Here is a 4,617-nt window from a genome sequence, read left to right on the forward strand (position 1 = left end):
GATCAGTCAATGTCTTGTGAGCTAACGTTTGCTTTCCTTAAATCACCCGGATTGAAGTCTGGTACGGAGGGTTTCATCTTTGCATGCCACATTTTGAGCCAATACGTTCCTGATGATAGCTGCAGGGCGTGCCATGCACACTCCGACCATTTAGCTCACATACTATCTAGTTGTCTAACTCACGCGAGAACGACCTACATTCAAAGGCACAAGGCGGCACTAAAAGTTCTTTATTACCATCTCTGTCACTCTTACGGCATTAACCTTAATATCACTCCTCTAAATGCTCCTAGGGAAATTGAGTCAATTGTAGAAAATGGGAAGTGCCGCATATAATGGAACTTTATATTCTCGAAAATTGTTTCTGTTGCTCACTCGAGGCCTGAAATGGTTCTTCTTGACTTCGAGAAGCGAACCATGTTCGCTATCGAATTTTCTACACCAGCTAACAAAAACATCATAACCAAGGAGAATGAAAAGAAAGAGAGGTATCGAGGCCTTATAAGGCAGTTGCAACGATTGTACCCGGAATATTCTGTTAAACTGATCGTCCTTATCATCGGCGCTCTTGGAGGTGCCAGGCTTTCACTTGCTAATGGCCCAAAAAGCATCCCTGCGTGTCAAGAATATGCTAAAACACTTGCGGGAAAAATGCAGAAGGCGATAGTCCTTGGGTCGCTCCGTGTTCTTAGGGTTCACGTGGCTTTTGATGGATCGTCGTATTGATTCCTTTGCAGACTGTCGCCACCTATCTCACGGTCGTGAGAAGTGGTTGCGGCTGAAATTTTACCGCGATTTCGCTGGGAGCGGGTGCAATTTTCCAGATTAGCGCCCGCTCCCGACGAAATCCTGCAGTTGTCCTTATGACAAATTTTTAATTATAATAGTAATAATATCCATATTATATACACCTGAAAAACATAACCTCAAAATCGACCCATGCTTGAAATTAAGAATAACGCGAAACATCAAAATCGTCAATTTCTTTTTAATGGGGACCGAGATATAAATAAAAGACCACCGAAGTCTTCCAGAACTTTCAGATCGGCAACAAAGATATCTTTATGGTAACTAATTGAGCCATGGATATAGGAAACAAGGGACTAGGCATGTCATTGCGGGGGTGATGCAATGAGGGGGGAGGTCCGCCATCTTTTGATGTCCCGCGACAAACATGGCAGCGCCCACATGTTTATATTTTCATGCACAGTTTGTCGGCAAAAATGCTCGTGCGCATAATCAAATGGCACATCGTCAGATGGCGGCTCTCCCCGCTCATGGAATTCTCCCCCCTCCCGTGGATTCAACCCCGCTCGCCCAAGTTAGGATGGCATGCCTAGTCCCGTGTTTCCTCTGTCCATGAATTGAGCAGAAACTTGATTGGTAAATCATTTCAGAAATTGCTAACTTTCGTCACTTACCGACACGCAACTTGCGCCTTCAAAGTAACTCTTAGGTAATCAGCCAAGAGGGCGCAGATATGAACGCATGTTTTTCACATTCTCTTATTCCATTAGCTCGGCAATCTCCCACCTCATCTCTGCTAAAATAATCCATTTTTCTTTATGTAAGTCGTGGTTGCCGTGTCCACTTTTTATTTTTTCAACACAGTAAATAGTAAACAAATATATCGAGGGGCTTTAAGGGAAAAATGTGGGACTAATTGTCCTACTAATTCATAAAAGTCAAGAAAGGAAAAAATTCTGCTTTATGCATTATTTGTGATATTTTAATTCAAAATACTGCAGAATTTAGAATTCTAGATAATTTTTCAGAGTTTTATGTTTATCAATTCCTGTTCTATTATTTAGTTTATTTTATTCTTCTCGTAAATCTCGTAGCAAATGCCAATATTTAAAAATTCTTTGAATTTAAATAAATGTTAAAGCACGTTGAGGTTATAATTAGTTATAATTATAATTAGGTTATAATTAGTTTTCTGTCCTTTTTTCCTCTCGAAAAACAAATCTTTCCATATAATTCCTTTATGATGTTGGGTATTTTTTCCCAGCCCAGACACAATTATTATTTTCAAATACTATAACGCATTTTACAGAATTCTTAATAATTATTATATTTATATAATGAGTTTATGTACTTGTCAGCACTGCTCACGCTGATTTTGCATGTCGGCCATCTTGAAAACGTACCTTAGAGGAGTTTTACACTGTTTTCGACGGTTTTCAACTGTTTTCGACGTATCTTATGCCAAAAGCATAATATACGTAGAAAATGCTCGAGTAACGGGTAACTGGCCAACCCTAAATATACCAGCCCTATGCATCGCCCGTGTATGAATATGTTACCTGAAATTACCGGTAACGTTTGAAATTTCCGGTAAAGTAGAGGAAGTTCTCCGGTAACGAATAGTAACGACATTTTTAAAAATTCAAGACTAAATTTTAATTGCTTATTGTTTTTGCGTTTATTTGTTATAATATTCATATATATTTGTCACAATAAATAACGTGTGGAAAAACTTTCACGTTTAAAAGTGTCCCTTAACCTCTACAGTGAAACTTAGTTTTGCTTAAAAAATGTATGTGCACATTATTTTTTCCAAGAATATTGTTCCTCTTAATTGTTCACACTTTCCAGATTAAGTAGATAGCAAATACTTGTCTGTTACATAAAAAAATCTATGAAAAACATTTCTTGAACATAATGTTTCGAAGCGTGTCTAACTTAATCTATTGAATCGTTATGGGCATATTGGAGTTTCACACCATCATAAAGAATACAAAAAGTATCATTATTGTTATACTTCTTATTAATAATAAGTGACAAATTATTTTTTCCCCAAATAATTTGGAAAGATATTGGCAAATATATAATTTTCTGTAATAATAGATAAGAGTCAGATAAGAGGGTGGTTTCAGGAAAACATTCTAAGTAGGTATATAATTTGAATAAAAATTAAATACTATTATTGCAAACAAAACGGTTTTTCATTTTTTTATTAAAGTACTAACAATAAAAGATGCACAATGATATGGAAGACAGTAATCAAATACACCAATTTTCTCGTAAAATAAAAGCCCTGGCGGACCGAATGGAGCCTCTACAAAGTACTGGTAAAGACCCTATTGGGTCCCCATTCTATGCACAAGTCATCAGTTGTGAAAATAGAGGCAAATTGAATGAATGAAAAGAATTATGGTGGAACTGTGATTTCTTTATAAATGTAACAATTTCAAAAAAATACTAATTTTTGATTGAAAATTCGTCTTAGGCGTTAGATTATTAACCTTCTTGATGACTACCCTACCGAAAGATATTTCTGAGTTTTCTTTAGCGAAATAGCTTGGCCCATTTGAGTCTATAAACAGAGTCGATTTGAAACAAAATAGTCTCGGAGATAGTATAAGAGATTTGGGTCCTTTTCAAGATCCTTTTAGTGGTCGTTTTAAGAGTGCTGCGACGGTAATATAATGTTCCTTTTGTATTCGTCACATACCGGGCGAGCAGAGTTATTTACAGTAGTTGGTCGTGACTAATCCACTCTCCCTTTTTAAATTTCTCTTCAAATTATTAACACTTTTTTTTAATTGATGAATTTTTTCATTATACTTATTTATAATTATAACTTATATACCTATATACAATTTTCTAGTTGGATTCAAAAATGTTGTCTTTTTTGGCGTATCTCATTCCATTTACGAGAAACGTTCTATTAATTCCAATTTGAAGCATTAAAAAAAAAAGTTAGATATCTGAAGTCATCGAAACCCGTAGATTCCGAATTATTATGTTTTAGGCTGTTAACTATGAAATTAAAAAAAATCTACTTCTACATTTTAATCCGAAAGCTTAACAAAGGATCCTTGAGTGTCGGCTACTCTCTTGAGATAGCCTCACTGCTTGTTATTTATGATCGTATTCTTATTTCAATTTCGGAAAGGATATTTTAAAGCCTTCAGACTATTTAAACGAGCTTCCTGGACCTTTAAAAATATATACCTGAGTGCCTGCGGAGAATTTCTCTAAGCTTCTTTGACCTAAAGAATTTTTAGTATATACTCAAAGACTCTTTTCGGTAGAGTAATTCTTCTTTTTTATTTAAAATTCATTTCGTAGGGTAATAATTTATATATTAGGTTTACAATTCCTTTAAAAAATTCAACATTTTTTTGAAATTTCATGTATTTTGTGAAAAATCTTTGTTTCTTGGTGCAAAAAATTAACCTCTTTGGCGGAAAATAAGTTTTTATATAAAAATTCATTTTCTTAACCGAAAATTCATTTTTAGAACTGAAAATGTAGCTATTCCAATTTTTATTGAAAATAATTTTTTTTATGGAATCCGAATACTGAGGAGATTGAAATAACAACAGAGTTTTATATGTGAAGCACCGTAGCTTAATTTAAGAAAGTAGAAACGTAATATCTATAATAACGCAACGCTCTCTCCATGAGATTTGACGATCGACTAACAGACACACACGAACATGATCTAACAAAAACATGGTCTAGCTACGCGCAAGTAAAAAAACCGAACCAATAAGGACTCACCGCTTAATTTCTCCATCTTGGATAAGAAAGGCGGCGAACGTAAGGTATTTTAAAATGCAAAATGTAAGAATAAAAATTTCTTATACTTTTCAAGTGTATAAATAT

The sequence above is a fragment of the Belonocnema kinseyi genome, chromosome 3 (genome assembly GCF_010883055.1).
Source record: "Belonocnema kinseyi isolate 2016_QV_RU_SX_M_011 chromosome 3, B_treatae_v1, whole genome shotgun sequence".
Lineage (NCBI taxonomy): Eukaryota > Metazoa > Arthropoda > Insecta > Hymenoptera > Cynipidae > Belonocnema > Belonocnema kinseyi.